General features: G+C 49.6%; 1 protein-coding gene across 17 annotated transcripts in view; it reads left to right on the forward strand.

The window, feature by feature from the left end:
* Positions 1–12,781, forward strand: part of shisa10.1 (shisa family member 10, tandem duplicate 1) — a 60,775-nt gene that overhangs the window by 44,546 nt on the left and 3,448 nt on the right. The gene's annotated exons all lie outside the window — the stretch shown is intronic.

The raw sequence follows: 12,781 nt of genomic DNA on the forward strand, positions 1-12,781 counted from the left end.
AACTCCAACCCTGTTCCTGGAGAGCTACCCTCCTGTAGGTTTTAACTCCAACCCTGTTCCTGGAGAGCTACCCTCCTGTAGGTTTTAACTCCAACCCTGTTCCTAGAGAGCTACCCTCCTGTAGGTTTTAACTCCAACCCTGTTCCTAGAGAGCTACCCTCCTGTAGGTTTTAACCAACCCTGTTCCTAGAGAGCTACCCTCCTGTAGGTTTTAACTCCAACCCTGTTCCTGGAGAGATACCCTCCTGTAGGTTTTAACTCCAACCCTGTTCCTGGAGAGCTACCCTCCTATAGGTTAACTCCAACCCTGTTCCTGGAGAGCTACCCTCCTATAGGTTAACTCCAACCCTGTTCCTGGAGAGCTACCCTCCTATAGGTTAACTCCAACCCAGTTCCTGGAGAGCTACCCTCCTATAGGTTAACTCCAACCCTGTTCCTAGAGAGATACCCTCCTGTAGGTTTTAACTCCAACCCTGTTCCTAGAGAGATACCCTCCTGTAGGTTTTAACTCCAACCCTGTTCCTAGAGAGATACCCTCCTGTAGGTTTTAACTCCAACCCTGTTCCTAGAGAGATACCCCTCCTGTAGGTTTTAACTCCAACCCTGTTCCTGGAGAGCTACCCTCCTGTAGGTTTTAACTCCAACCCTGTTCCTGGAGAGCTACCCTCCTGTAGGTTTTAACTCCAACCCTGTTCCTGGAGAGCTACCCTCCTATGGGTTAACTGCAACCCTGTTCCTGGAGAGATACCCTCCTGTAGGTTTTAACTCCAACCCTGTTCCTGGAGAGCTACCCTCCTGTAGGTTTTAACTCCAACCCTGTTCCTAGAGAGATACCCTCCTGTAGGTTTTAACTCCAACCCTGTTCCTGGAGAGCTACCCTCCTATAGGTTAACTCCAACCCTGTTCCTGGAGAGCTACCCTCCTAGGTTAACTCCAACCCTGTTCCTGGAGAGCTACCCTCCTGTAGGTTAACTCCAACCCTGTTCCTGGAGAGCTACCCTCCTATAGGTTAACTCCAACCCTATTCCTGGAGAGCTACCCTCCTATAGGTTAACTCCAACCCAGTTCCTGGAGAGATACCCTCCTGTAGGTTTTAACTCCAACCCTGTTCCTAGAGAGATACCCTCCTGTAGGTTTTAACTCCAACCCTGTTCCTAGAGAGATACCCTCCTGTAGGTTTTAACTCCAACCCTGTTCCTGGAGAGCTACCCTCCTGTAGGTTTTAACTCCAACCCTGTTCCTGGAGAGCTACCCTCCTGTAGGTTTTAACTCCAACCCTGTTCCTGGAGAGCTACCCTCCTGGGTTAACTGCAACCCTGTTCCTGGAGAGCTACCCTCCTGTAAGGTTTTAACTCCAACCCTGTTCCTGGAGAGCTACCATCCTGTAGGTTTTAACTCCAACCCTGTTCCTAGAGAGATACCCTCCTGTAGGTTTTAACTCCAACCCTGTTCCTAGAGAGCTACCCTCCTGTAGGTTTTTAACTCCAACCCTGTTCCTAGAGAGATACCCTCCTGTAGGTTTTAACTCCAACCCTGTTCCTAGAGAGATACCCTCCTGTAGGTTTTAACTCCAACCCTGTTCCTAGAGAGATACCCTCCTGTAGGTTTTAACTCCAACCCTGTTCCTAGAGAGCTACCCTCCTGTAGGTTTTTAACTCCAACCCTGTTCCTAGAGAGATACCCTCCTGTAGGTTTTAACTCCAACCCTGTTCCTGGAGAGCTACCCTCCTGTAGGTTTTAACTCCAACCCTGTTCCTAGAGAGATACCCTCCTGTAGGTTTTAACTCCAACCCTGTTCCTGGAGAGCTACCCTCCTGTAGGTTTTAACTCCAACCCTGTTCCTGGAGAGATACCCTCCTGTAGGTTTTAACTCCAACCCTGTTCCTAGAGAGAAAACCTACAGGAGGGTATAACTCCAACCCTGTTCCTGGAGAGCTACCCTCCTGTAGGTTTTAACTCAACCCTGTTCCTGGAGAGCTACCCTCCTATGGGTTAACTGCAACCCTGTTCCTGGAGAGCTACCCTCCTGTAGGTTTTAACTCCAACCCTGTTCCTGGAGAGCTACCCTCCTATGGGTTAACTGCAACCCTGTTCCTGGAGAGATACCCTCCTGTAGGTTTTAACTCCAACCCTGTTCCTGGAGAGCTACCCTCCTGTAGGTTTTAACTCCAACCCTGTTCCTGGAGAGCTACCCTCCTGTAGGTTTTAACTCCAACCCTGTTCCTAGAGAGATACCCTCCTGTAGGTTTTAACTCCAACCCTGTTCCTAGAGAGATACCCTCCTGTAGGTTTTAACTCCAACCCTGTTCCTAGAGAGCTACCCTCCTGTAGGTTTTAACTCCAACCCTGTTCCTAGAGAGATACCCTCCTGTAGGTTTTAACTCCAACCCTGTTCCTGGAGAGCTACCCTCCTATAGGTTAACTCCAACCCAGTTCCTGGAGAGCTACCCTCCTATAGGTTAACTTCAACCCTGTTCCTGGAGAGCTACCCTCCTATAGGTTAACTTCAACCCTGTTCCTGGAGAGCTACCCTCCTATTATAGGTTAACTTCAACCCTGTTCCTGGAGAGCTACCCTCCTATAGGTTAACTTCAACCCTGTTCCTGGAGAGCTACCCTCCTATAGGTTAACTTCAACCCTGTTCCTGGAGAGCTACCCTCCTATAGGTTAACTTCAACCCTGTTCCTGGAGAGCTACCCTCCTATAGGTTAACTCCAACCCTGTTCCTGGAGAGCTACCCTCCTATAGGTTAACTCCAACCCTGTTCCTACAGAGATACCCTCCTGTAGGTTTTAACTCCAACCCTGTTCCTAGAGAGCTACCCTCCTGTAGGTTTTTAACTCCAACCCTGTTCCTAGAGAGATACCCTCCTGTAGGTTTTAACTCCAACCCTGTTCCTAGAGAGATACCCTCCTGTAGGTTTTAACTCCAACCCTGTTCCTAGAGAGCTACCCTCCTGTAGGTTTTAACTCCAACCCTGTTCCTAGAGAGATACCCTCCTGTAGGTTTTAACTCCAACCCTGTTCCTGGAGAGCTACCCTCCTATAGGTTAACTCCAACCCTGTTCCTGGAGAGCTACCCTCCTGTAGGTTTTAACTCCAACCCTGTTCCTAGAGAGCTACCCTCCTGAGGTTTTAACTCCAACCCTGTTCCTAGAGAGAAAACCTCCATAGGTTAACTCCAACCCTGTTCCTGGAGAGCTACCCTCCTATGGGTTAACTGCAACCCTGTTCCTGGAGAGCTACCCTCCTGTAGGTTTTAACTCCAACCCTGTTCCTGGAGAGCTACCCTCCTGTAGGTTTTAACTCCAACCCTGTTCCTGGAGAGCTACCCTCCTGTAGGTTTTAACTCCAACCCTGTTCCTGGAGAGCTACCCTCCTGTAGGTTTTAACTCCAACCCTGTTCCTAGAGAGATACCCTCCTGTAGGTTTTAACTCCAACCCTGTTCCTAGAGAGAAAACCTACAGGAGGTTAACTCCAACCCTGTTCCTGGAGAGCTACCCTCCTGTAGGTTTTAACTCAAACCCTGTTCCTGGAGATCTACCCTCCTGTAGGTTAACTCCAACCCTGTTCCTGGAGAGCTACCCTCCTGTAGGTTTTAACTCCAACCCTGTTCCTGGAGAGCTACCCTCCTGTAGGTTTTAACTCCAACCCTGTTCCTGGAGAGCTACCCTCCTGTAGGTTTTAACTCCAACCCTGTTCCTAGAGAGCTACCCTCCTGTAGGTTTTAACTCCAACCCTGTTCCTAGAGAGCTACCCTCCTGTAGGTTTTTAACCAACCCTGTTCCTAGAGAGCTACCCTCCTGTAGGTTTTAACTCCAACCCTGTTCCTAGAGAGATACCCTCCTGTAGGTTTTAACTCCAACCCTGTTCCTGGAGAGCTACCCTCCTGTAGGTTTTAACTCCAACCCTGTTCCTGGAGAGCTACCCTCCTATAGGTTAACTCAACCCTGTTCCTGGAGAGCTACCCTCTTATAGGTTAACTCCAACCCAGTTCCTGGAGAGCTACCCTCCTATAGGTTAACTCCAACCCTGTTCCTAGAGAGATACCCTCCTGTAGGTTTTAACTCCAACCCTGTTCCTAGAGAGATACCCTCCTGTAGGTTTTAACTCCAACCCTGTTCCTAGAGAGATACCCTCCTGTAGGTTTTAACTCCAACCCTGTTCCTAGAGAGATACCCTCCTGTAGGTTTTAACTCCAACCCTGTTCCTGGAGAGCTACCTCCTGTAGGTTTTAACTCCAACCCTGTTCCTGGAGAGCTACCCTCCTGTAGGTTTTAACTCCAACCCTGTTCCTGGAGAGCTACCCTCCTATGGGTTAACTGCAACCCTGTTCCTGGAGAGATACCCTCCTGTAGGTTTTAACTCCAACCCTGTTCCTGGAGAGCTACCCTCCTGTAGGTTTTAACTCCAACCCTGTTCCTAGAGAGATACCCTCCTGTAGGTTTTAACTCCAACCCTGTTCCTGGAGAGCTACCCTCCTATAGGTTTTAACTCCAACCCTGTTCCTGGAGAGCTACCCTCCTATAGGTTAACTCCAACCCTGTTCCTGGAGAGCTACCCTCCTGTAGGTTAACTCCAACCCTGTTCCTGGAGAGCTACCCTCCTATAGGTTAACTCCAACCCTATTCCTGGAGAGCTACCCTCCTATAGGTTAACTCCAACCCAGTTCCTGGAGAGATACCCTCCTGTAGGTTTTAACTCCAACCCTGTTCCTAGAGAGATACCCTCCTGTAGGTTTTAACTCCAACCCTGTTCCTAGAGAGATACCCTCCTGTAGGTTTTAACTCCAACCCTGTTCCTGGAGAGCTACCCTCCTGTAGGTTTTAACTCCAACCCTGTTCCTGGAGAGCTACCCTCCTGTAGGTTTTAACTCCAACCCTGTTCCTGGAGAGCTACCCTCCTATAGGTTAACTGCAACCCTGTTCCTGGAGAGCTACCCTCCTGTAGGTTTTAACTCCAACCCTGTTCCTGGAGAGCTACCATCCTGTAGGTTTTAACTCCAACCCTGTTCCTAGAGAGATACCCTCCTGTAGGTTTTAACTCCAACCCTGTTCCTAGAGAGCTACCCTCCTGTAGGTTTTTAACTCCAACCCTGTTCCTGGAGAGCTACCCTCCTGTAGGTTTTAACTCCAACCCTGTTCCTGGAGAGATACCCTCCTGTAGGTTTTAACTCCAACCCTGTTCCTGGAGAGCTACCCTCCTGTAGGTTTTAACTCCAACCCTGTTCCTGGAGAGCTACCCTCCTGAGGTTTTAACTCCAACCCTGTTCCTGGAGAGATACCCTCCTGTAGGTTTTAACTCCAACCCTGTTCCTAGAGAGCTACCCTCCTGTAGGTTTTAACTCCAACCCTGTTCCTAGAGAGATACCCTCCTGTAGGTTTTAACTCAACCCTGTTCCTGGAGAGCTACCCTCCTGTAGGTTTTAACTCCAACCCTGTTCCTAGAGAGATACCCTCCTGTAGGTTTTAACTCCAACCCTGTTCCTCCTCCAGGAGGTTAACTCCAACCCTGTTCCTGGAGAGCTACCCTCCTGTAGGTTTTAACTCCAACCCTGTTCCTGGAGAGCTACCCTCCTATGGGTTAACTGCAACCCTGTTCCTGGAGAGCTACCCTCCTGTAGGTTTTAACTCCAACCCTGTTCCTGGAGAGCTACCCTCCTGTGGGTTAACTGCAACCCTGTTCCTGGAGAGATACCCTCCTGTAGGTTTTAACTCCAACCCTGTTCCTGGAGAGCTACCCTCCTGTAGGTTTTAACTCCAACCCTGTTCCTGGAGAGCTACCCTCCTGTAGGTTTTAACTCCAACCCTGTTCCTAGAGAGCTACCCTCCTGTAGGTTTTAACTCCAACCCTGTTCCTAGAGAGATACCCTCCTGTAGGTTTTAACTCCAACCCTGTTCCTAGAGAGCTACCCTCCTGTAGGTTTTAACTCCAACCCTGTTCCTAGAGAGATACCCTCCTGTAGGTTTTAACTCCAACCCTGTTCCTGGAGAGCTACCCTCCTGTAGGTTAACTCCAACCCAGTTCCTGGAGAGCTACCCTCCTAGGTTAACTCCAACCCTGTTCCTGGAGAGCTACCCTCCTATAGGTTTTAACTCCAACCCTGTTCCTGGAGAGCTACCCTCCTATAGGTTAACTCCAACCCTGTTCCTGGAGAGCTACCCTCCTATAGGTTAACTCCAACCCTGTTCCTGGAGAGCTACCCTCCTATAGGTTAACTTCAACCCTGTTCCTGTAGGTTAACTTCAACCCTGTTCCTGGAGAGCTACCCTCCTATAGGTTAACTCCAACCCTGTTCCTGGAGAGCTACCCTCCTATAGGTTAACTCAACCCTGTTCCTGGAGAGCTACCCTCCTGTAGGTTAACTCCAACCCTGTTCCTGGAGAGCTACCCTCCTATAGGTTAACTTCAACCCTGTTCCTGGAGAGCTACCCTCCTATTATAGGTTAACTTCAACCCTGTTCCTGAGAGCTACCCTCCTTAGGTTAACTCCAACCCTGTTCCTGGAGAGCTACCCTCCTATAGGTTAACTCCAACCCTGTTCCTGGAGAGCTACCCTCCTGTAGGTTTTAACTCCAACCCTGTTCCTGGAGAGCTACCCTCCTGTAGGGTTTTAACTCCAACCCTGTTCCTGGAGAGCTACCCTCCTGTAGGGTTTTAACTCCAACCCTGTTCCTGGAGAGCTACCCTCCTGTAGGGTTTTAACTCCAACCCTGTTCCTGGAGAGCTACCCTCCTGTAGGTTTTAACTCCAACCCTGTTCCTGGAGAGCTACCCTCCTATAGGTTAACTCCAACCCAGTTCCTGGAGAGCTACCCTCCTATAGGTTAACTCAACCCTGTTCCTGGAGAGCTACCCTCCTATAGGTTAACTTCAACCCTGTTCCTGGAGAGCTACCCTCCTATTATAGGTTAACTTCAACCCTGTTCCTGGAGAGCTACCCTCCTATAGGTTAACTCAACCCTGTTCCTGGAACCCTCCTATAGGTTCAACCCTGTTCCTGGAGAGCTACCCTCCTATAGGTTAACTTCAACCCTGTTCCTGGAGAGCTACCCTCCTATAGGTTAACTCCAACCCTGTTCCTGGAGAGCTACCCTCCTATAGGTTAACTCAACCCTGTTCCTGGAGAGCTACCCTCCTATAGGTTAACTTCAACCCTGTTCCTGGAGAGCTACCCTCCTATAGGTTAACTTCAACCCTGTTCCTGGAGAGCTACCCTCCTATAGGTTAACTCAACCCTGTTCCTGGAGAGCTACCCTCCTATAGGTTAACTTCAACCCTGTTCCTGGAGAGCTACCCTCCTATAGGTTAACTTCAACCCTGTTCCTGGAGAGCTACCCTCCTATAGGTTAACTTCAACCCTGTTCCTGGAGAGCTACCCTCCTATAGGTTAACTTCAACCCTGTTCCTGGAGAGCTACCCTCCTATAGGTTAACTTCAACCCTGTTCCTGGAGAGCTACCCTCCTATAGGTTAACTTCAACCCTGTTCCTGGAGAGCTACCCTCCTATAGGTTAACTCCAACCCTGTTCCTGGAGAGCTACCCTCCTATAGGTTAACTCCAACCCTGTTCCTGGAGAGCTACCCTCCTATAGGTTAACTCCAACCCTGTTCCTGGAGAGCTACCCTCCTGTAGGTTAACTCCAACCCTGTTCCTGGAGAGCTACCCTCCTATAGGTTAACTCCAACCCTATTCCTGGAGAGCTACCCTCCTATAGGTTAACTCCAACCCAGTTCCTGGAGAGATACCCTCCTGTAGGTTTTAACTCCAACCCTGTTCCTGGAGAGATACCCTCCTGTAGGTTTTAACTCCAACCCTGTTCCTAGAGAGATACCCTCCTGTAGGTTTTAACTCCAACCCTGTTCCTGGAGAGCTACCATCCTGTAGGTTTTAACTCCAACCCTGTTCCTACAGAGATACCCTCCTGTAGGTTTTAACTCCAACCCTGTTCCTAGAGAGCTACCCTCCTGTAGGTTTTTAACTCCAACCCTGTTCCAACCCTGTTCCAACCCTGTTCCTAGAGAGATACCCTCCTGTAGGTTTTAACTCCAACCCTGTTCCTAGAGAGCTACCCTCCTGTAGGTTTTTAACTCCAACCCTGTTCCTAGAGAGCTACCCTCCTGTAGGTTTTAACTCCAACCCTGTTCCTAGAGAGATACCCTCCTGTAGGTTTTAACTCCAACCCTGTTCCTAGAGAGCTACCCTCCTGTAGGTTTTAACTCCAACCCTGTTCCTGGAGAGCTACCCTCCTGTAGGTTTTAACTCCAACCCTGTTCCTGGAGAGCTACCCTCCTGTAGGTTTTAACTCCAACCCTGTTCCTAGAGAGATACCCTCCTGTAGGTTTTAACTCCAACCCTGTTCCTAGAGAGAAAACCTACAGGAGGGTATAACTCCAACCCTGTTCCTGGAGAGCTACCCTCCTGTAGGTTTTAACTCCAACCCTGTTCCTGGAGAGCTACCCTCCTATGGGTTAACTGCAACCCTGTTCCTGGAGAGCTACCCTCCTGTAGGTTTTAACTCCAACCCTGTTCCTGGAGAGCTACCCTCCTATGGGTTAACTGCAACCCTGTTCCTGGAGAGATACCCTCCTGTAGGTTTTTAACTCCAACCCTGTTCCTGGAGAGCTACCCTCCTGTAGGTTTTAACTCCAACCCTGTTCCTGGAGAGCTACCCTCCTGTAGGTTTTAACTCCAACCCTGTTCCTAGAGAGATACCCTCCTGTAGGTTTTAACTCCAACCCTGTTCCTGAGAGATACCCTCCTGTAGGTTTTAACTCCAACCCTGTTCCTGGAGAGCTACCCTCCTGGAGGGTTTTAACTCCAACCCTGTTCCTGGAGAGCTACCCTCCTGTAGGTTTTAACTCCAACCCTGTTCCTGGAGAGCTACCTCCTATGGGTTAACTGCAACCCTGTTCCTGGAGAGCTACCCTCCTGTAGGTTTTAACTCCAACCCTGTTCCTGGAGAGCTACCCTCCTGTAGGTTTTAACTGCAACCCTGTTCCTGGAGAGCTACCCTCCTGTAGGTTTTAACTCCAACCCTGTTCCTGGAGAGCTACCCTCCTGTAGGTTTTTAACTCCAACCCTGTTCCTGGAGAGCTACCCTCCTGTAGGTTTTAACTTCAACCCTGTTCCTGGAGAGCTACCCTCCTGTAGGTTTTAACTCCAACCCTGTTCCTGGAGAGCTACCCTCCTGTAGGTTTTAACTCCAACCCTGTTCCTGGAGAGCTACCCTCCTATAGGTTAACTCAACCCTGTTCCTGGAGAGCTACCCTCCTATAGGTTAACTCCAACCCTGTTCCTGGAGAGCTACCCTCCTATAGGTTAACTCCAACCCTGTTCCTGGAGAGCTACCCTCCTATAGGTTAACTTCAACCCTGTTCCTGGAGAGCTACCCTCCTATAGGTTAACTTCAACCCTGTTCCTGGAGAGCTACCCTCCTATAGGTTAACTTCAACCCTGTTCCTGGAGAGCTACCCTCCTATAGGTTAACTTCAACCCTGTTCCTGGAGAGCTACCCTCCTATAGGTTAACTTCAACCCTGTTCCTGGAGAGCTACCCTCCTATAGGTTAACTTCAACCCTGTTCCTGGAGAGCTACCCTCCTATAGGTTAACTCCAACCCTGTTCCTGGAGAGCTACCCTCCTATAGGTTAACTCCAACCCTGTTCCTGGAGAGCTACCCTCCTATAGGTTAACTCAACCCTGTTCCTGGAGAGCTACCCTCCTATAGGTTAACTCAACCCTGTTCCTGGAGAGCTACCCTCCTATAGGTTAACTCCAACCCTGTTCCTGGAGAGCTACCCTCCTATAGGTTAACTCCAACCCTGTTCCTGGAGAGCTACCCTCCTGTAGGTTTTAACTCCAACCCTGTTCCTGGAGAGCTACCCTCCTGTAGGTTTTAACTCCAACCCTGTTCCTGGAGAGCTACCATCCTGTAGGTTTTAACTCCAACCCTGTTCCTACAGAGATACCCTCCTGTAGGTTTTAACTCCAACCCTGTTCCTAGAGAGCTACCCTCCTGTAGGTTTTTAACTCCAACCCTGTTCCTGGAGAGATACCCTCCTGTAGGTTTTAACTCCAACCCTGTTCCTACAGAGATACCCTCCTGTAGGTTTTAACTCCAACCCTGTTCCTAGAGAGCTACCCTCCTGTAGGTTTTAACTCCAACCCTGTTCCTAGAGAGATACCCTCCTGTAGGTTTTAACTCCAACCCTGTTCCTGGAGAGCTACCCTCCTGTAGGTTTTAACTCCAACCCTGTTCCTAGAGAGCTACCCTCCTGTAGGTTTTAACTCCAACCCTGTTCCTAGAGAGATACCCTCCTGTAGTTTTAACTCCAACCCTGTTCCTTTTAACTCCAACCCTGTTCCTGGAGAGCTACCCTCCTGTAGGTTTTAACTCCAACCCTGTTCCTGGAGAGCTACCCTCCTATGGGTTAACTGCAACCCTGTTCCTGGAGAGCTACCCTCCTGTAGGTTTTAACTCCAACCCTGTTCCTGGAGAGCTACCCTCCTATGGGTTAACTGCAACCCTGTTCCTGGAGAGATACCCTCCTGTACGTTTTAACTCCAACCCTGTTCCTGGAGAGCTACCCTCCTGTAGGTTTTAACTCCAACCCTGTTCCTGGAGAGCTACCCTCCTGTAGGTTTTAACTCCAACCCTGTTCCTAGAGAGATACCCTCCTGTAGGTTTTAACTCCAACCCTGTTCCTAGAGAGATACCCTCCTGTAGGTTTTAACTCCAACCCTGTTCCTAGAGAGAAAACCTACAGGAGGGTATAACTCCAACCCTGTTCCTGGAGAGCTACCCTCCTGTAGGTTTTAACTCAAACCCTGTTCCTGGAGAGCTACCATCCTATGGGTTAACTGCAACCCTGTTCCTGGAGAGCTACCCTCCTGTAGGTTTTAACTCCAACCCTGTTCCTGGAGAGCTACCCTCCTGTAGGTTTTAACTGCAACCCTGTTCCTGGAGAGCTACCCTCCTGTAGGTTTTAACTCCAACCCTGTTCCTAGAGAGCTACCCTCCTGTAGGTTTTAACTCCAACCCTGTTCCTAGAGAGCTACCCTCCTGTAGGTTTTAACCAACCCTGTTCCTAGAGAGCTACCCTCCTGTAGGTTTTAACTCCAACCCTGTTCCTAGAGAGATACCCTCCTGTAGGTTTTAACTCCAACCCTGTTCCTGGAGAGCTACCCTCCTATAGGTTAACTCCAACCCTGTTCCTGGAGAGCTACCCTCCTATAGGTTAACTCCAACCCTGTTCCTGGAGAGCTACCCTCCTATAGGTTAACTCCAACCCAGTTCCTGGAGAGCTACCCTCCTATAGGTTAACTCCAACCCTGTTCCTAGAGAGATACCCTCCTGTAGGTTTTAACTCCAACCCTGTTCCTAGAGAGATACCCTCCTGTAGGTTTTAACTCCAACCCTGTTCCTAGAGAGATACCCTCCTGTAGGTTTTAACTCCAACCCTGTTCCTAGAGAGATACCCTCCTGTAGGTTTTAACTCCAACCCTGTTCCTGGAGAGCTACCCTCCTGTAGGTTTTAACTCCAACCCTGTTCCTGGAGAGCTACCCTCCTGTAGGTTTTAACTCCAACCCTGTTCCTGGAGAGCTACCCTCCTATGGGTTAACTGCAACCCTGTTCCTGGAGAGATACCCTCCTGTAGGTTTTAACTCCAACCCTGTTCCTGGAGAGCTACCATCCTGTAGGTTTTAACTCCAACCCTGTTCCTAGAGAGATACCCTCCTGTAGGTTTTAACTCCAACCCTGTTCCTAGAGAGCTACCCTCCTGTAGGTTTTTAACTCCAACCCTGTTCCTAGAGAGATACCCTCCTGTAGGTTTTAACTCCAACCCTGTTCCTAGAGAGATACCCTCCTGTAGGTTTTAACTCCAACCCTGTTCCTAGAGAGATACCCTCCTGTAGGTTTTAACTCCAACCCTGTTCCTGGAGAGCTACCCTCCTGTAGGTTTTAACTCCAACCCTGTTCCTGGAGAGCTACCCTCCTATGGGTTAACTGCAACCCTGTTCCTGGAGAGCTACCCTCCTGTAGGTTTTAACTCCAACCCTGTTCCTGGAGAGCTACCCTCCTATGGGTTAACTGCAACCCTGTTCCTGGAGAGATACCCTCCTGTAGGTTTTAACTCCAACCCTGTTCCTGGAGAGCTACCCTCCTGTAGGTTTTAACTCCAACCCTGTTCCTGGAGAGCTACCCTCCTGTAGGTTTTAACTCCAACCCTGTTCCTAGAGAGATACCCTCCTGTAGGTTTTAACTCCAACCCTGTTCCTAGAGAGATACCCTCCTGTAGGTTTTAACTCCAACCCTGTTCCTAGAGAGCTACCCTCCTGTAGGTTTTAACTCCAACCCTGTTCCTAGAGTAGGATCCAACCTCCTGTAGGTTTTAACTCCAACCCTGTTCCTGGAGAGCTCCAACCCTCCTATAGGTTAACTCCAACCCTGTTCCTGGAGAGCTACCCTCCTATAGGTTAACTCCAACCCTGTTCCTGGAGAGCTACCCTCCTGTAGGTTTTAACTCCAACCCTGTTCCTGCTACCCTCCTGAGTTTTAACTCCAACCCCCTCCTGTAGGTTTTAACTCCAACCCTGTTCCTAGAGAGATACCCTCCTGTAGGTTTTAACTCCAACCCTGTTCCTAGAGAGCTACCCTCCTGTAGGTTTTAACTCCAACCCTGTTCCTAGAGAGAAAACCTACAGGAGGGTATAACTCCAACCCTGTTCCTGGAGAGCTACCCTCCTGTAGGTTTTAACTCAAACCCTGTTCCTGGAGA

This window comes from Oncorhynchus nerka, linkage group LG2 (assembly GCF_034236695.1).
Source record: "Oncorhynchus nerka isolate Pitt River linkage group LG2, Oner_Uvic_2.0, whole genome shotgun sequence".
Classification (NCBI taxonomy): Eukaryota; Metazoa; Chordata; class Actinopteri; order Salmoniformes; family Salmonidae; genus Oncorhynchus; species Oncorhynchus nerka.